Source organism: Zalophus californianus, chromosome 11 (assembly GCF_009762305.2).
Source record: "Zalophus californianus isolate mZalCal1 chromosome 11, mZalCal1.pri.v2, whole genome shotgun sequence".
In the NCBI taxonomy this organism is placed as follows: Eukaryota; Metazoa; Chordata; class Mammalia; order Carnivora; family Otariidae; genus Zalophus; species Zalophus californianus.
This window is the reverse complement of record NC_045605.1, coordinates 44,619,773-44,640,466: the sequence shown is the minus strand read 5'-3', so window position 1 is coordinate 44,640,466 and position 20,694 is coordinate 44,619,773.

The window sequence follows — 20,694 nt, the reverse complement described above, 5'->3', positions numbered from 1 at the left end:
TGAAGCACAAATTAATGGGATTTCTCTCTATAGAATTATGTATACCATCTCTGCCACCATCTTATCATTAGATAGGCACATACTTTATTAGCAATCTATTCCTACCACATAGGAATGTTGTCAGATAATTTCCAGAGTAAAAGTATCTCCAGTGTCTTGAAGTTTTCTTTTTCCTTTCCAATTTCCTCAAACCTTTATTATATATTATGTTAAAAGTACTGTGCTGGTAGTTGAGGGGTTTACAATGATGAATAGCAAGTAATGACAATAACCCTCTCCTAGAGTATTTGTGTTCCATTGGTGATTTCAGGTGCATACATGACTCACTCCAACTCAAAAAATAATGAAATAATACTGTTGTAGAATAAAGGGCAAGTCATGGAACTGAGCAGAGAAATGTTGAATGATGTCTGATTAGTGCTACTGGTAACAACTTGATTAAGCAGCTGTATTTGACCTGACTGAGTCTTCCTGGATGAGTAGGATTTTGGTAGATAGAGGTAGAGAGGAGACCATGCCCGGCAGAAGGAACCAAATGGACATAGGAATGGAAACTGAAGATGAATGTTCTGTTTGAGGAAAAGGCAGAAGTATAGGATTCATGGAAAAATATGAGAGGAAATGAAGATGTAAAAGTAGGATAGGGCTAGACTAAAGAGCTTTGAGTGCCCCTGAAGGACAGTGTCCATTGATCTGGAGGCTATGAGGAACCACTAAAGGTTTCTGGGGAGAGGTATAGCATGATTCATACTCTATTTCATATCTCCCTTTCGACCCTGTGACCCTATTAATTACATGAATTGGCTTAATTTTGTAGAAGCAGAAGTGGAAGCTTAAAAAACATAAGTAACTTTCTCTGTGTCATCATACTGGTGACAAAGCGATGCTTCTGGCCCAAGTCTCATTCCTACTCCGTGACTACCCATGATGGAAAATGGCCACCAGAATTATACTTTCCATCAGTATTAAGGAATGAAAACAGAGTGTTGAAGGTAAATGGCCTGTTATAATTGCAGTAGGGATAATTGACAATATCTTCTCATTTTCTAAATCAAGGATTCTCAAATTTTAGGGTGCACACAAATGACCAGATTCTGACTCAAGATCTGCGAAAGGATCTGGGATTCTGAATATTTAATAAGTTCCCTGGTGATGGGATGCCTTTGATCCTTGAACCAAATGCAGCATAACAAGCCTCTCTGACAGGCCTCTTGTCTTCTAGCCCTATGTTTGAAGACACGTGCACTTCAGATTTAACATACTGTCCCCAAATTAGCTCAATAACCTTTTCCCTTCAGTGTTATTCCACCTGGCTTGTGTCCCTGGATCACAGCAAATTGAAATTGAATATGCAGAAACACCTGACGACATCTGTCCCATTCTAGGGGCACAAAAAGTTTAGCTAACTCTTTTCTTATTGATGATCACTCTTTTCCTCTACAACCCACTCTCTTCTCTCACTGACTCCTTCCAAATGAAAATACGAATTAAGTCTTTTGGGGACAAAACCAGTGAAAAATTAGGATTTTCTTTTTCTTGAAAGAAAGTTTAAAATTTAAAGAACTTTAGAATTACCACTTCTAAGCCAAGCTCAGTTGGTGATTTGGAAGTTCAGAAATTAAGCTATGATGCTTTAGGCAGTTTCTGCCTTGGAAGATCTGAGCCCTGTTCAAAGCAGCCCCCAGCCCATGCAGATTTCTCTCCTTCCTGTATCATCTCTGTGAATTCTGATGAGCAGGTTCTCAGTTGACAGCACCAACAGCAATACAACTCTCTGCCTGATTTGCTGTCTACCATTAGCTTCCCCTTCTTTTCCATTCCCCTGCCTTTTCTTTCTTTCTCTATGTGCTTTGAAGCCTGTCTCATCATTTTCCTTTGATCTCTTGTTTCTGTAACTTCTTTCTATTGCCTTTTTGTCAGGTGTCATGGGATTAGTATTAGCTGGCATGGTGGAGTCATGAGACTGTAGGCAGAACCTAGTCTGTATTCACAAACACATGAAATATGTGTTGCATCTGGAGAAAACTGAGTGATCCCTTGGTCAGTCTCTCTCGAGACAAAAAACAATACACTGCAAGACTCAGAGAGACACAGTGATTTTTCCAGAGAGTTCAGATCTCCTGACCCTATTAGACACATAAATTTTCTCCTATATATGTCCCTTTTTACTCCCTGATATGGGTAAGGGGAAGAACTGACAGCCATAGAGCCCTTACTGTGTTGCAGATATTGTACTCGGTAATTTACATTTACAGCTAATATAAGCCTCACAAAAACTATGGAAAGTGGGAATTACTGTCCCTATGTTACAGATGAAGAAAAAAAGTTTCAAGGAAGTTAAGTCCATTTCTTAAGCCTGTTCAGGGAATCAGTGGCAGAACCAACATTAAAACCTAAAGCTATCTAATAGCAAATCCATGGAAGTTGCAAAGATTAGAGTGCAGATTAAATGAAGAAAAGGAACAAAGAGTAGAAAATACCAACAAAAGCAAAAATTGCTTCATTAAAAAAATCAATAAAATTGATAAACTTCACGCTAGATGAATCATGAAAAAAATGAGGGCAAACACAAATTGCCAGCATCTGAAATGAGAGTGTCAGCATCACTAGAAATTCTTCCCAGGCATTAAGTGTATAGCATCAATAGAATGAACAGCTGTATACGCATAAACTGGAGAAACTAAATTGACAAATCCATTACCAAAAGTGACACAAAAGCAAATCTTAGAAGTGCCTTTTATTTATTAAATAAGTTGGTTTCATAGTTAACAAACTTCCCACCAAAAAAATTCTAGGGCCAGATGGGTTCACTGCTGAAATCTATTAAATATACAAGGAAGAAATAATACAAATCTTATAAAACTCTTTTAGAAAATATCTGAGGTCAGCAATAACCTGATACCAAAACCAGACAAAGATTAGAACAGAAATCTATAGACCAATATGCCTCATGAACAGAAATGCAAAAATCTTCAAAAATGTATTGCCAAATAAAATCTAGCAATATATCAAATGGATAATAGATCAGGAACAAATGGAATTTGTTCTGGGTATTCAGGCTTGGTTTAATAAATAAATCACTGTCATTCAATATATTAACAGGATAAAACAGAAAGTACCCTTTCATTAGATGAAAAAAATACTTAAATATTCAATACTCAGTCATGAGCAAAACAAAGCAAAAATAAAAAACTCTTAGCCAATTAGGAACCCAAGGAAGCTCCCTCAACCAGATAAAAGTCATATGTGTCAAACTTACAGCTAACACACTACTTAATGATGAAATATGTAAGATTGTGAAAATTTAAGGAAGTTCACCCTCATCACTACAATTCAGCATTTTACTGAAGGAACTAGACAGTGTAATAACACACAGAAAGGAAACAATCATAAAGAGTGGAAAGGAAAATAAAAACTCAGACTACTTGTTTGTTATGTTGAAATTCTAATGAGTTAAAAAATAAGTACTAGAACTAACAAGTGAATTTTTCAAAGATACAGTATACAAAAATCAATAAGCAAAATCAGTTTCATTCTATGAACTAGCAATAATTGGAATATGGCATTAAATAAAAACAATACAATTTGCTATAGCAACAAAAATATGAAATATTTAATTAAAAATATGCAAGCACTCTATAATTAAAACTATAAAACACTGCTGAAAAAATTAAGAACTGCCCATATGAATCTTATAATCTTATAAGTCTAGGTTTCACCTAAGAGAAAAAAGAGTGAAACATGTGATTGGTTCATAAAAACCTTGTCTATGCACAAAAAGATTTGTATACACATGTTCAACAGCTTTATTCATAGTCGCTGAAATGTGGAAAGGGCCAAGATACCCATTAATAGGTGAATGGAAAAATAAACTGTGGTATGTTCACACAATGAAATACTACTCAGCAATAAAATGGAGAAATTTTTGATAATCCAACAACATGGATGAATCTCAAAAATATGCAAAAAGAGAAGCCAGACAAAAAAAGAATACATATAATTCCATTTATATAGAATTCTTAAGTAGGCAAAACCAACTGATGTTAGAAATCAGAGCATTGGTTGTTTCTGAAGGGGTTATAGTGATTTGCTTGCAAGAGACACAAGGGATTGTTCTGAGGTCATGAAAATGTTCTATGTCTTGACTTGTGTGTATGCTACATGAGTTTTATCTCTATCAACTTCTTTCTACCCATGCACTTAGGATCTGTGTATTTTGCTGTATGGTAATTTATACCTCAATAAAACAATGAATAATGTTATTTCAGCTAAAATGTCTCACTGGCTAGGCAGAGGACATCAGACCTGCTAAGAGGGCTCTGTGCTTGCTGAAGGGATGAAACATGAAATGGGCTCACTGCTAAGCAGATCTATTGAGACTACTACTTCCCAAGTTATGAGAAATGTGGATGGAAGGGAGGAATCCAGTGAGTGCAGAACAATTAAATATGAAAAGAGGGAAATGATGACATGGTCAATGCGATTGAATAAGGACAAACAGAACTCAGGAGGCACTTAGTATTTTGGGATATGTGTTTATTTTCCTCTCTTTAGGGTTTAGTGTTTTTTTTCTATAAAATTAGGGTGCCAGACTAGGTGAATCTTCCCCTTTGGTCATCCATCTCCTGATGAGAAAGGAAAGAGGTGATTCATGGAATGCCTTTTGCTTGACTGGCTTAGGAGATTCCTTCCCCAGATTGTGTTCATTGGTCATGTGTTACTTAGGAGAACATCTATTCATTCAGTAGATATCTAACATGTTGCTGTTACATGCACAGTGCTCCTCAAGGTGCTAAGAATGCACCAAAAACCAATCAGGTAGGGGCACCCAGCTGGCTCAGTCGATAGAGCATTTGACTCTTGATCTTGGGGTTGTGAGTTCGAGCACCATACTGGGTACAGAGATGACTTCAAAAATAAAATCTTAAGGGGCGCCTGAGTGGCTCAGTCGTTAAGCCATCTGCCTTTGGCTCAGGTCATGATCCCAGGGTCCTGGGATCGAGCCCCGCATCGGGGGCTCGCAGGAAGCCTGCTTTTCCCTCTCCCACTCCCTCTGCTTGTGTTCCCTCTTTCGCTGTGTCTCTCTCTGTCAAATAAATAAATAAAATCTTTAAAAAATAAAATAAAATAAAATCTTAAAAAACAAATCAGGTAAAGTCTGTTCTCAGGGGGTTTACATTCCAGTGCAAATGTAAATGTAGAATTTACATCAATCCATAAACAAGCTAAAATATACATACTATGTGTGTGGTGATAACACTGTGAGGAAAAATTAACAGGAATTAATAGGAAGTTCTGAGCCAGGGGCAAGGGACTTTTTATATAAGGTGGTCAGGATGCCATTGCTGAACATATTCCTTTGAGAAGAGACCTTAAGTAAATGAGAAAGTATATGGCATGGCATCTGATGGGAAGTTATGCCAGGTAGAGAACAGCAAGTGCAAAGGCCCTGATGTAGGAGCATGTTTGGTGATATGAGAAATAGCAAGGAGATCAGTGTGGCTGGAGAAGAGTGAATAAGGAAAGAATGATAGGAGGTGAGGTCAGAGAATTAACTGGGCAGATCTTGTAGGCCTAGGTCATTAGAAGGACTTTGGCTTTTACCGAATGAAATGGGAGCCTTTGTTTCTTTTTGTTTTGTTTTTCAGCAGAGAAGATTTGACGTAGGTTTTTATAGGATAACTGCTAGTGCTGTGTGGGTTAGCAAGGACAGTCCTGTTTCTTCAAGCAGGACATGATGGTGGCTTGACCCAGGCTGGTGCTTGTGTACATGGAGGATGTCTGGAGTGTAACTGTGTGATGGGTCAAGGTCGAATGAACTTCTTCCCAAGAGTCGTTTAGCCCCAGTGACTTCTCTTTCAAAAGCAGTCCTTCTTTCTTATGGCTTAATGTGTTGCAAGAGACATTTCCGCTCTAGGCGGGCTCCTGAGGACCTGGCTCAGCTGCTCCAGAGGGTCTGCAGTGTGATGGCCATGCACAGCACGGGGATGATCCAGGGGCTGGGAGAGCAGCCAGACCAGGGCACAGCCTTCCCTTCTAGTCTCGCTCCCACTAGCCTGGACTTTTATTTTGTAAGTGGAGGCATTTATGCTGTTCAGTTTTTTAAAAAAATTTTCTCCAAAGTAAATGTGATGAGCTCTCATTATGATAGTTCAGCCCCATTTCCCTGAAGGAGGATGGTTGGAGTGAGAGGTAACAGTATCCATAAAAGACTGATTCTTCCTCTGGAATGTAATAGATGACCAACTCCTCAGGGAGCCTTTGGGTCTAAAATACAACCTGAATTTTAAACAGTGTGAGTTTGCTAACACCAAAGAAATACAAACAATTATAAGAACATATTATGAGCAACTATATGCTAGCAAATTAGATAACCTGGAAGAAGTGGATGCATTCCTAGAGATGTATCAACTATCAAAACTGAACCAGGAAGAAATAGAAAACCTGAGCACACCTATAACCACTAAGGAAATTGAAGCAATCATCAAAAATCTCCCAACAAACAAAAGCCCAGGGCCAGATGGCTTCCCAGGGGAATTCTACCAAACATTTAAAGAATTAATACCTATTCTTCTGAAACTGTTCCAAAAAATAGAAATGGAAGGAAAACTTCCAAACTCGTTTTATGAGGCCAGCATTACCTTGATCCCCAAACCAGACAAAGACCCCATCAAAAAGGAGAATTACAGACCAATATCCTTGATGAACATGGATGCAAAAATTCTCACCAAAATACTAGCCAATGGGATCCAACAGTACATTAAAAGGATTATTCACCACGACCAAGTGGGATTTATCACCGGGCTGCAAGGCTGGTTCAACATCCACAAATCAATCAACGTGATACAATACATTAACAAAAGAAAGAACAAGAACCATATGACCCTCTCAATAGATGCAGAAAAAGCATTTGACAAAGTACAGCATCCTTTCTTGATCAAAACTCTTCAGAGTATAGGGATAGAGAGTACATACCTCAATATCATAAAAGCCATCTATGGAAAACCCAGAGCAAATATCATTCTCAATGGGGAAAAATTGAGAGCTTTCCCCCTGAGGTCAGGAACATGGCAGGGATGTCCACTATCACCACTGCTATTCAACATAGTATTAGAAGTCCTAGCCACAGCAATCAGACAACAAAAAGAAATCAAAGGCATCCAAATTGGCAAAGAGGAAGTCAAACTCTCACTCTTTGCAGATGATATGATACTGTATGTGGAAAACCCAAAAGACTCCACCCCAAAACTGCTAGAACTCATACAGGAATTCAGTAAAGTGGCAGGATATAAAATCAATGCACAGAAATCAGTGGCATTCCTGTACACCAACAAGACAGGAGAAAGAGAAATTAAGGAGTTGGTCCCATTTACAATTGCACCCAAAACCATAAGATACCTAGGAATAAATCTAACCAAAGAGGCAAAGGATCTGTACTCAGAAAACTATAAAATACTCATGAAAGAAATTGAGGAAGACACAAAGAAATGGAAAAACATTCCATGCTCATGGATTAGAAGAACAAATATTGTGAAGATGTCAATGCTACCTAGAGCACTCTATACATTCAATGCAATCCCCATCAAAATACCATCAACTTTTTTCAAAGAAATGGAACAAATAATCCTAAAATTTGTATGGAACTGGAAAAGAACCCGAATAGCCAGAGAAATGTTGAAAAAGAAAAGCAAAGCTGGTGGCATCACAATTCCGGACTTTCAGCTCTATTACAAAGCTGTCATCATCAAGACAGTATGGTATTGGCACAAAAACAACCACATTGATCAATGGAACAGAATAGAGAGCCCAGAAATGGACCCTCAACTCTATGGTCAACTAATCTTTGACAAAGCAGGAAAGAATGTCCAGTGGAATAAAGACAAGTCTCTTCAACAAATGGTGTTGGGAAAATTGGACAGCCACATGCAGAAGAATGAAAATGGACCATTTCCTTACACCATACACAAAAATAGACTCAAAATAAGATGTTATATATATATATATATATATATATATATATATATATATATATATATATATATATACAATGGATTATTATGTAGCCATCAAAAGGAATGAGGTCTCGCCATTTGCAACGACATGGATGGAACTGGTGGGTATTATGCTGAACAAAATAAGTCAATCAGAGAAAGACATGTATCATATGACTTCACTGATATAAGGAATTTTTAATCTCAGGAAACAAACTGAGGGTTGCTGGAGTGGGGGTGGGGTGGGAGGGATGGGGGGCTGGGTGATAGACATTGTATGTGCTATTGTGAGCACTGTGAATTGTGCAAGGCTGTTGAATCACAGATCTGTACCTCTGAAACAAATAGTGCAATATATGTTAAGAAAAAAAAAAGAAGATAACAGGAGGGGAAGAATGAAGGAGGGGAAATCAGAGGGGGAGACGAACCATGAGAGATGATGGACTCTGAAAAACAAACTGAGGGTTCTAGAGGGGAGGGGGGTGGGAGGATGGGTTAGCCTGGTAATGGGTATTAAAGAGGGCACACTCTGCATGGAGCACTGGGTGTTATACACAAACAATGAATCATAGAACACTACATCAAAAACTAATGATATAATGTATGGTGATCAACATAACAATAAAAAATTTTTTAAAAAGTGTGAATTTGGTGACAAACCAAGAATGTCTTTGCTTTTTATTCATTGCAGTCTTAAAAACAATCTATTTTATCTTCTCAGACCTCTTGATACCATCTGGAGAGAAGTTTCTTTGACCACATTCAACTCTAAGAATAGGTCCACTTTGGTTATTAAGCCTCATTTTCCATTATAAAGAAATCCTGTCCAGTCTAAATAAAAAGTTCAATCTCATATCCAGTTCAAATTATCCCCTCTTCCCACCTCCAATCTTTCTCAGTTCAGCTCAGGCCTGCTCTGCAGCTCAGCTCAGCAGTGTGCTAGAGGTCTCAGCAAAAGCCAATTATTAGCATCTCCTCCAGTTCTGAATTCAGTTGTGTTGGTGGGTAAAAATCAGCCATGGTGGGAGAATTTGCCCCATGGAAGTTGTTCACTGCTATAAATCAAGGTTTTCTCCTCTGAGATAGTCAGCAGCAGACTCCTGCTCAGGGAGGCACATAGAGGAAAAAGAGCTCCCCCTACTTTCCTCTCTTTTTCTGGCTCTTTCTTGACCTGGGCAAGGGAGGGATTGAGACTCAGAGGCTAAAAGGAGAAATTGTCACTTAATTGGTGCTATTATAGTCTGGCTGTTGATGCTGAGTGGCTGACATCCATTGATGGCTTTCTCTTTGAGAAGGAATGTGGGTTCTTAGGAAGATCTTGCAGGATCACCATGATGCAAAGTTGGCTGGTATGGGTGATGGGTTCCTTGGCTGACCTTTTAAGACCCTCCCAAACTTTTGACCTCCTAAAGTAAAACCAAAGCTCTTTGTAATGGAGTTTCCTTATTTAAAACCCCTTCTTTTTGGATAATACATTCAAGTGGCCCAAGCCTGCTTCCTTCTATGGCACCACCTTAGGAAGACTCGGGCATCCGGGTGACAACAAATGATGGGAGGCAGCCTGGCCCACAGCTCTTTATTTACTTGCTACCATCCAGCCAACTGCTCCAGCTATCTTCCCATATTTAAAATTCTCCAGCCCCAAAGCAGGCACCAACTGTGGGCTCACATGTACTCCTGTGGGATGGGGCTTTGTCTGGCTCCTGCAACTTCCTCAGTGTGACCCTGGCTGCTCTGATGGCAGCCCCAGGGTGAGCCTCATGTCCAGCATCTCAGCAGGCCTCCAGCCAGGGAATGAGAGACTGATCTTGCTTTGGAGGCACTGCGGTGTCATGGGTCGTTGTCTTAGAGCTTGTCTTCCTTCAGCCTGGGCTGGACGGGAGGTCACAGCTTCCACAACCCACCAGTCCAACAACATACAACTCAAATCCTCGTCATGTTTATTCTTCTGCTTTTATGCTGACTCCAGGATTAGCAGTCCTGTACACATTTAGCATGTGAGGGATATGTATGAGGAGCAGAATAGCCTTTGTCATAACCAAAATAACCAAGGGAGGCTCAACCTCAAGGCATCTTGGACTTCAGTGGTTCAGGTTGTGGGGAGGAGAAGGAAGGGCTAAATGGGGACCAGTGGCACAGACTCCCCCAGAGCAGTGCCTGGGGGTGTCTGGCAATGCCTGTGTGTTGCCCAAAAAGGGGAGGGTGATCTCAGGGGGTTAATGGGAAATATACCATCCAAATGGGTCCACCCCAGGGGTGAGATGAGCAGGAGGAATGTTCAGGGATAGCAATCCCGAAGTGAGGAAAGTAGAAATTTGTCTGTTTTAGAGTTACTGTGGTAATAGGAGCAGCAGCAGTGGATTTTTCTGTTACCAACAGATTATGGAAACCCCCTGCCATGTGCCAGGCAGTGGAGTAAGCTCTTTTCTGTATAATCTCATTTACTCTTCCCACCATCTCCCCGAGTCAGGTACTATCCCTCCCTCTGTTTTACAGATGAGGGAACTAAGACACAGCAAAGTTAAGTGACTTGCACAAGATAACACAGCTATTAAGTGGCACTGTTGGGATTTGGTCCAATGTGGTCTGGCCCCACTGGCCATGTTCTTACTGACTTAACTCTACTGCCCTCTGGATTGGGGCTTAAAGCATATGTCTGGAGTTCACAGGAGATCTGAGTCTCTAAGCAATAGCGGCAAGTCGCTTAAGTATAAATGTTAGTAAATATTGATTTTCTCCACAGGGAAGGAAAGAGAATGGCAACTAACTCAAAGTCCTATGCTCTACTATTCATTTATCCATTCATTTATCTATTTATGGTTGTATTTATTTACATGTCAAGGTATTTACTCACGAGTAGCTACTGAGCGCTTACTCTGTGCCGGGTGCTGCACAGAGGCCCTTGCATACCATCTCAGGAATCACAATTCTCTGAGGGGGCAACGATGGCACTCCCAATTTTAGAGCTAAGAAAAATGTGGAGGCTATATTTTTATGTACACCCAATTCCAAATATGCTTTTTATGATAACGTGATGTTCAAAGACCAGGCTTTGATTTATGCATTTTCAGTGCTGTGACTCTAGGGGGTTGTGTTGTAGGGAGGGCAGAAACTGGAAGAGCCCTCTAACAGGGAGAGGCTCTATTAGCTCTGACAAGGTAGGAAAACACCCAGGAAGGCTGTCTGGAAAATGAAAGGTGAGTATGATAGATGACAAGCTCCTGAGCCTTTGCCAAGCTCTGTGGAGAGGTTGCTGTGGAAGTCGGGGCAAGGTGAGTTCCCCAAGCCATCCATGTTTCTGCTGAATCAGTATCTGTCAGGCCTAGCATGACGGAGAGAGATGCAAGGAGGTCGACTTCTCAAGGTTCCCTGAAGTCTGCAGGCAGAGGTCTCGGCTGGCCTGGATGCCTTTTATAAGGACTTGAGTATGCCGGGGGATGGGCAGCAGGCCGACTTAGGACTTCCTTTCTGCCTCCACACTGGCACTCACATGGAGAGACGTGGCAAGTGTCCAGAGTGACCGCTGCTCCCAGCAGCAGGTGTCTAAATGGGAAAGGGTGCTGGGGGGCCATGAGGAGTTTCCCTGTGTGGCTCCTCATCCACCTTCCTGTCATCCTCTCACTTTTTCCTCTCTGATGCTTCTCTCAGCCGAGGCCTTCTCCACACCATCTTCCGGTTGTGCTCTGCATAGCCCTGGACAGTCCCCAGAGTTGTCTCCATGGCTGCAGGAGTGATCAGTGAAGGGAGGGGGAAGAGAGGATCCCAGAGGATCCAGCCATGACTGTTTATCACTTCACAGAGAAGTTTCATTCTTCTGTTGTACATACGGTAGGCTTTGGCCTAGGCTTTGGTTTCAAAAAAGCCTTTTATTCCCCAATGCCCCTCTCTCAGTAAATCCATACCAATAACATGGGATTTTGTAACCTTTCTTAGGGCACGGTTCCCTGGCTGGTTCTGGGCCAATAGTAGCCATGACTGATAGTGACACCACATGGCACCAGCCCTCAAGCTAGCTTGTGTTAGGGGCACAGATGTGTTATGCTGTCTCATGAGAAGCTGTGTTAGGATGTGTCCACCCCTTATTCTCCTTCTAGAAGGCACTGTACATCCTCCTTTGTCCTCTGGAATCTAGATTCCAAATGGAGCCTCTCTTTTCCAAGGAGCAAACAGCCTGTGATAAAGATGAGAACATGGATGTCAAGGTGATTTGTGAATTGTAAAAGCCTGTAAAAATATGTGGTGGTGTTACCCTTATGGTATTTTTATGAGGAAATAGAATCATAATGAGCACTACTAGTGGGAATTTGGAAGAATTCTCAGAGCAGACAGACTAGAGTTCTCAAAAAGAGCATATGTTCCCCAAGCACTTAGCTCTGGGGCATGGAAGGAGATGCTAAGAAGCCTGTGTGACAGGGACTTTCCTAAAGAGAGCCTATCCCAAAACCCCAAATAACAGAAGCATCAGCTGGTGGCTTCAATTAAATAGAATACCATCATTTTTTCTTTCTTTCTTTCTTTTTGGTCACATTTTTTATGAGAAAAGTAAATGACAAGAAAACAAGATTATATTAATACTAATTTTATATTTGCAGGCATTTATTTTGCAAGGGTAAATTTAGGGTATGACCTGTGGCAATTCATCCAGTGCACATTTGTAACACTGACCTTGACCACTGGCCAGGCCATGAGGCGGGGGCTGGAGGGAGAGGGAAAGGGGAACGAGTGAACTCAGACCCAGGAGGGGTCCTCGGAGCAGCACAAACATGCAGGAAGGTGACTTGAGTGCAGAGTGATGGCAAGTGACACAGGGGAGGTACGGGGCAACCATGGAAGTTAGAGGAGCAGTCTCCTGGCTGGGGGATAGCAGAGTGCAGCAGCCCTGCATTTATAGGACTCTTGACTAAAAACTATTTCCGTCAGTGCCATTTGCAGCCCTGGGCAAAACTGGGAAATGAGAAAAGTTATTTATATTTTTCAAATCCTTTCTCCCTCTTTTTTTTTCTTTTATTGCCCACAAATAGCAGCGCCCTTGTGCTTTCTCTCCACTTCCCTGTAATTCAAAAAGACTCTCAGGTCCTTTGGGCACTTGCCATCAATTAATGAATTAAACCAAGTGCCTGTTCCGGGTCCTGGGAACTGCTCTTAACCCTTGGGACACAGAAGAGAATGAGACAGATGGGTTTCCCTGCAAGTAGGAATAAGAGCCATAAAGAGAATGACTTTAGGATGTTGTAACAGTGAGAGACAAAATCGCTACTTTAGATAGGGGGTCACAAAAGGCCTCTACTAAGAGGGAACATTTGAACAAAGACCTGAATACAAAGATCTAGGAATCCAGACAGGTAGATCTATGTATCTGTCTATCCATCTATCTTACTTTCAAAACAAAGTGTGTGCCTGAGCATTGGAGTCCTCCTCAGATGCTAGGCACATACTAAGTGCTCAATAAACAGTGCTCATCCTCTGAGCAATGATCGATCATAAACCAAAGCCACCAAGTTCTGATGGTAGAAAATCTGGCATTTCAGCCTGGAGGTGTGCAGACCTGCAGGTGTCCCAGCAGAGCCCCCTGCAAAATGGGCACTGTCCCTAGGACGCAAAGACATTCACTTTTCCCCAGGTTCTCCTTTCCTCTTTTGGAGGTCTTAGGCATTCAGGTTTCTTCTCTTCCTTTTTACAGGTACCCCCATCATTTGGGGGTCTCCCCACCAATATCTGTCAGCAGAGTCTGTGCTGGACTCCATGCTGCTGGTCTTGTAGACATGCACAGGGTTTGCTTTGCTGCAGACAGCTGGTAAACACTGAAGGGAAAAGAACATAAACGACAAGCCTGGGAATGTTGTTCAGGGTCTTTCCAGAGCTTTTCTTCCCATTCCTTTGGTAGATTTGGGAGCCTGGCTTCATTTTCTTTCTTCTGCAACTGCCCTGGCCATGTAAGGGGGGTACTTTCATCTTTCTAATTTAAATTCTGGTTTTTATTAAATTGTCACTGAGGGAGATTGACAGGGGACTCAGGCTGTTCTTGACCCTGTGATCTGAGAACGTGGCTAAATATGCTGCCGAAAATTGCATTCCACGTGATTTTTGGGAACAGTTCACTCTTTCATTTCTCAAACCTGTGAAAGGTCAACATTCTGTCTGGACTCTAAGCAGTCATAAAATTCACCTCTTCCTATCAGTGGGAAAATGGCGGGTAGTGTTGGAGAACTATCACTAAAAACACAATCTCCCAAATCAGAACACTTTTCCACAAAGGGTAGAAGGAAAAGCAAACAGCTTTACTACTGAATAAGCATTATAGCAGGATGTGATGCACATCACAGGCCATCCGTTAAAGAGATTGCAAAGACAGAAAGAAATCTTACTCTGTTATATAACAATAAATCTACATTGCAAGTAGATGCAACACATTGCATTCATGTTTTCAAGTTAGATTTGCTAATTATCTCCTACAGGTATGACTGGAAGTAGGCTTTGGAATTTGGAGTCAGGTAATTGCTGAAGTTAGGCTCAGCTCCTCCCAAGAAATTGGAAGATTGGACATTTTAACTTCCTTGGTAACTACATTTCAAAAAGATGGCTCTCAGGTCCTGGAAGAAACAAGCCTGAGTTGTAAGACTGGCAAGAGGCTGATGTAGCATTTGCCCTTCCTGTAGGCATCTGGGATGTGGGGTAACCAAGAGCCTCGTGGGTTAGGGTGTAGGTTCCATGGACAAAAACTCTGGAAGTCCTGCTGCTGGCTCAGACAGCTCATCTTGCCCCAAGTTCAAGGCTCGGTGCTCTCAGAATTCTCATTGCAAAGTCCCAGCTAGTAATACACAATTCCTTCTTAGGACTACTTCTAGAAAACATATTAAATATATGCTCTCTGTTTTATTTGTTAAGTGAAGTTGACTAAATTTCTTCCCTCCTCAGTCTTCCCCAATTTAGGAGAAAAATCTGAGGACAGTTGCTCCCAGGCTGTTCCCTTCTTCTACCTACACAGGACTGGACAGATAAGCTGTGCCCTGAGTTGCAGATGGGCATCTCTGAGTACCAGCACTTTGAAGGACAGGATTCTGGATCTGGACCCTGCCTCTTCTCTCGCTAGTGGAGTAATTAATCTGTTGGGACTTCACCTGTACTATCTGCCAAAAAGGATAATGACTATTCTTCCCCTCACACCTTCCCTATCTCTGCCCAGGTAATTCTTATTTATTATGTATTCTCTTTGAACATCCCACACTTCTTTCTCAGCTCATTGTACCTGTACTATTAGCATGTCTGTCTTGCTGTCCTTATAGGACAGCAGCTAGAGATGATTTTATTCACTGTTTATCATTAGGGACTGCTTACAACAGGGATTTTATAAAACATGTGGAATGCTTGAGTAACCTGCCTATATGGGTGATCATAAAGATAGAAGGCTGTAAACAGAAATAAGTCTCCTGGCACAAGTTCCATCATCTTTGCCCTTCTAGGGAGGCTAAAATCCATGAAGCAGGGCTTCTTTCCCCGAGAATAGCCTCTGAGCCTTTCCTTGCCCTCCACTATTTCCTTTATTCTTTAGATTATGACTGTGTTAGGACACAGGTTTTCCCAAAAATATTCAACACTGAATCAAACCTTAGATCTAGCCAGGAAATTGGGCCCTCTTCTTGGGGAAGATGTTTTTAGCCAGGAGCTGGGGGAAGAAATGGGTTCCTCTCTATTCACTCAGTAGCTAAACAATCCAATTAATATCCTCTCTGGGAGCATTTCATTTAGTCAAAGTTTTATTCCATTTTGGAAGGGAGAAGGGAAGGGCCCCACGAAAAAGTTTGTTGAGTTCTTTTCTCCGTCTCTAAGGCTTCCCTGGCTGAGACTGCTCCAATCCACCCCCAGCTTGTGGGGCAGTGAGAAGAAAGCTCAGTGGAGTGAGTAACACTTCTAGTGGCCCCAAAGAACCACATTTCCATCATGAGATTTAATATTTGGAAGCAGTTTCTGATCATTCTGATATTGTGAAAACTGTTGGCTAGCTTCCTTCTGAGCTACAGGTAAATGCACCTTCACTTTAAACAGTAGGATGATGAATTCTGGCAAAGACACTGTTGGTCCCACAGGATGTTCGAGGCTTCAGAAGAACAGATGAACATTTGCATAACTTTCCATGTGAAGACAGCAGCCACTGCTGGCTTTTAACTTATTCCCCCCCAGAATAAATATCTCTTGGTGACTTTTGGTCAGACAGACAATGAACGTTGAGCAAAATCATTTAGGAGTCTGGAGAGAAAAAAAATCCAAAGGTTCTGAAGGTGAAGGGAAAATCAACATCTAGAAAGAATTTTTTCACCCCTAAACTTCGGTAAATAAATAGCATAGAAATGGAAGATTTTCATCATAGGCTTTTTTGAATGACATCAGCATATTTGAATTTGCTGAATTGTCTCTCTTACTTTGGTATAATACCATTTGTTACAGACTGAATGTTGTGTCTCCCCCATATTCGTATGTTGAAATCTAGTTCCCAGTATGGTGGTAACTGGAGGTGGGACCCTGGGGAGATGAGTAGGTCAGGAGGGTGAAGCCCTGAAGAATGTGATTAGTGCCCTCAAAGGAGAGAGCAGAGAGTTAACTTGCTCTTTTTCTGCCTTGTGAGAAGTGAGCAGTCTGCAACTTGTAAGAGGGCTCTCCTCACCAACACCCAACCCTGTTGGCACCCTGATCTCAGACTTTCAGCCTCCAGAACTGTGAGAAATGCATTTCCATTACTAAGCCACCCAATCTGTGATACTTTGCTTTAGCAACTGGAAAACTAAGACACTATTCCCTTGCCTATTTAATTAAAAATGAAACTACAATAATAGGTTTTTAATTACTTGAAGAGATATTGCTGATGATCTTTCTGAGCTTCTTGTTATGGAAATTAGTTCAGATTTTTAAAATAGAATAATTAATCAAAAGAATATTCCACAATTTTGGCCACTGGTTCTGTGCAAATGATTTTTGGGGGGAGGAGGGATATTATACACTAGACTTTATCTTGGAAAATTTCAATATATTATTATCTCACTATCAATAGAGAAATAAACTCTGTTAACAGAGCCATGCAAATATTAATGACCAAAATTTGCATAGTATTTAGTCAGTTATAATATATTTACCCCTTTCAGAAACACTGTAAGAAAAATGCTACATATTGAGGAAGTAATAATGATAATAAAAACAAGAGAAGGAAGTAATGACTTGCCCAAGATCATACAACTGAGGGCATAGCTGGGATATAAACCCCTTTCTTCTGACTCCAAATGTAGTGCTCTGTCTCTTGTCTTTGCTTTTTTTAGAATTAAGGATAAATGAGTGAGTCTGACTCCACAGGGGAATTCTGAATTGTGGAGCTGCAAAGAACTTTAGGGAGTGCCTAGCCTAGCCAAAATTCCCTTAGAAAGATGAACAGGATTGTTACCTGCACCCAGACCCTTTAGTGTGAGAGCCCAGTCTTAAGGCACAACTTCTGACATCTGGTTTAGTGTTCTTCCTTACTGCACTGCTCCCGCTGCTCCCAATTCCCGGCACGTGATAATACATGTATGTATGGATGTGTTTATTATTTCTCTGTACTCCTGCTTAGTTTCCTTCTTGGTCGGTTATCTTCTAGGGAGCCAAGACGACATTTTCCAATCTACAAGAAGGCCTAGAAAATGGTCACTTTATGTTTTAGAATGCGACAGACTTAGGTTTTATGTTGGGACAAGCCTCATTTTCCTGTTTTGGCAAAAAGAATGAGTTACCAGCACTCTAATTCTCATAAATGAAACACTTTATTCCTGCCCCTTTCTTCCTCCTGTACTCCTTCTCAACCTTATACCTTTTATTCTGCTGAGGTTTCCATTATTTTTCACATAAATTGTACAGAGTGCCAGATGTGAGGCAGTAGATATTGTAGTAAAAATAAAAAAATATAGAAAACTGACCAATTTGTGGGGTAAATAAATACTTCAATGCTTTTTATTTTTGTTTGTTTGGCGATTAGATCAATTTGAATCCACTCCACTGCTGTCCATGACCTTCTTTTCCCAGCCAACTCAGTCAATAAATTAGCCAAGGTAAGAATATTGATTTATTGGAGTGGGCATGTTTCAATAGGAGTTTGGATTTAGAAATTGTTGCTGACCTGTACTGTCACCAAACACACGGTGTAAATGATTAAGCTGGGTCCTGCAGAGATTTCAAGGCCGGTATAAGATGAGGTAGTAGTTTCTGTCATAGGTAGGGACCCTTGGGGCTGAAGAGTTTGAGAAAATCCCTAACATTGCCACAGACTGACAGAATAGTAAGTAGTCTTGCATCAATATGATGGGCTCTGAATGTATTCAGACAGCTTTGCACTACCCCAGGCTCTTGGGTAAGAATTCTACTTTGAGGGTCGCTGACCCCTGGGCCTTTGTGGTTCTGCTCAGAGTAGTGGATAGAGCTATAGCCTGGAAAGGGGCCATTTAGAGAATGAATCGGGAGAGAGACAGGGGGGCAGCTGATGAGAGACAAGGACACAGAAACAACACCTTAAGTAGAGTTTGGAGCAAGTTCTGGGGAGTTTAGACAATAGGACTAGAAAGTTAAGGTAATAGCAGGATATGAAGGAACTGAGGGAAAAGCTGAGGAAGAGGATCTTAAGACTGTTCGCTGTGTGTGATCAATGGCCCTCCTTTGGACTCCTCTCCTGGAGACTTTAGATATTATTTAAATTGTTTTTAACAGGTTTTTTATTTTTCAGGATACTTATATTTTGGATCTAATGTTGTCCTTGAATGGGCCACTAAATATGCAGGTTGTGACATACCCAGTCACTTTTTCATTGAAATAGAGTGGACACCCGGTGTTACATTTGTTTCAGGTATAACATTCCTTATGCTGTACCTTTTTCTTCATGATCTATTCATTTCATAACTGGAGACCAGTACCTCCCAACCCCTTCTCCCATTTTGCCCATCCCCTGATTCCCCTACCCCTGTGGTAACCATTCTCCGTATTTATGACTGTTTATTTTTGTGTATTCTTTTTTTTTATTCCATGTATAAGTGAGATCATGCAGTGATTTGTCTTTCTCTAAATTATTTCCCTTAGCATTATACACTCTAGATCCAACCGTGTTGTCACAAATGACAAGAGCTTATTTTTTTTTTTATGGCTGAGTAATATTCCAGTGTGTACATACACCATTTCCTTATTGATTCATCTATCGATGGACACTTGAGTTGCTTCCATACCCTGGCTATTGTAAGTAATGCTGCAATAAACATGGTACAAATATCTTTTTGAAGCAGTGTTTCTTTTTCTTTGGGTAAATACACAGTGGTAGAATTACTGGATCATCTGGTATTTCTACTTTTAACATATTGAGGAAACTCCATACTGTTTTCCATATTGGCTGTACAAGTTTGTATTCCCACCCATAGTGCAGGAGTGTCTTTTTTTCCCCCACATTCTCTCTAACACTTGATATTTCTTGTCTTTTGATTCTATCCATTCTGACCAGTGATACCTCGTTATGGTTTTGATTTGCATTTCCCTGATGATTGGTGATGTTGAGTATCTTTTCATGTGTCTGTTGGACAGCTGTATGTTTTTTGGAAAAAAAATGTTTACTGAGGTCCTCTGCCTGTTTTTAAATCAGATTATTCCTTGTTTTTGGTGTTGAGTTGTAGGAGTTCTTTACATATTTCAGATATATAAAGAACCCCTAATTATTTATTATCATTTGCAAACATATTGTCCCATTTGGTAGGTTGCTTGTTTGGTTTTTTGATGGTTTCCTTCACTGTGCAAATCTTTTTATTTTGGTTTAGTCCCAACAGTTTATTTTTGCTTTTGTTTCCCTTGCCTGAGGGGACATATCTAGAAAAATGTGGCTAAAGTCAATGTGAAAGAAATTACTGCCTGTGTTTTCCTCTATGACTTTTATGGTTTCAGATCTCACATTTAGGTCTTTCATCCATTTATGTCTTTTGATTGGAGCATTTAAAGTAATTATTGATAAGTGTGTACTTATAGCCATTTTACTGTTTCTGGTTGTTTTTCTTCCTTTTTTCTTCTCTTGCTCTTTTTTTTGTTAACTCTCTCTAGTATTACATTTGTTTTTTTTTCTCTTTATTTTTTGTGTATCTGTTACAGGTTTGTAGTAACCATGAGGTTTATATATAACATCCTAAATAAATAGCAGTCTGTATTAAGTTGATGGTCACTTAAGAAGTTCTTTCAGAATGTGTTCAAACTTTTTTATTCACTTTATATATGTTGTCCTATTTTACATCTTTTTATTTATAATTTTCTTCTAATTATAGCCCTTTCTTTTCCACTTAAAGAAGTCCCATTTAGTGGTGATGAGCTCCTTTAGATTTTGTTTGTCTGGGAAACTATCTCTCCTTTAATGCTGAATGTTAAGTTTGCCAAATAAAGTATTCTTAGTTGTCGTTTTTTTCCTTTCAGCACTTTGAATCTATCCTGCCACTTTCTTCTGGCCTACCAAGTTTCTGTAAAAAAATCAGCTGATAGCTTTATAGGGTTTCCCTTTTATATAACTTGTTGCTTCTCTCTCACTGCTTTTAAAATTATGTGCTGTGATGTGGACCTCCTTGGGTTTGTCTTGTTTGGAACTCTCTGTGCTTCCTGGACCTGGGCGTCTATTTTCTTCCCTAGATTAGGGAATTTTTCTGTCCCTGCCTCTTCTCCTTCTGGGATTCTT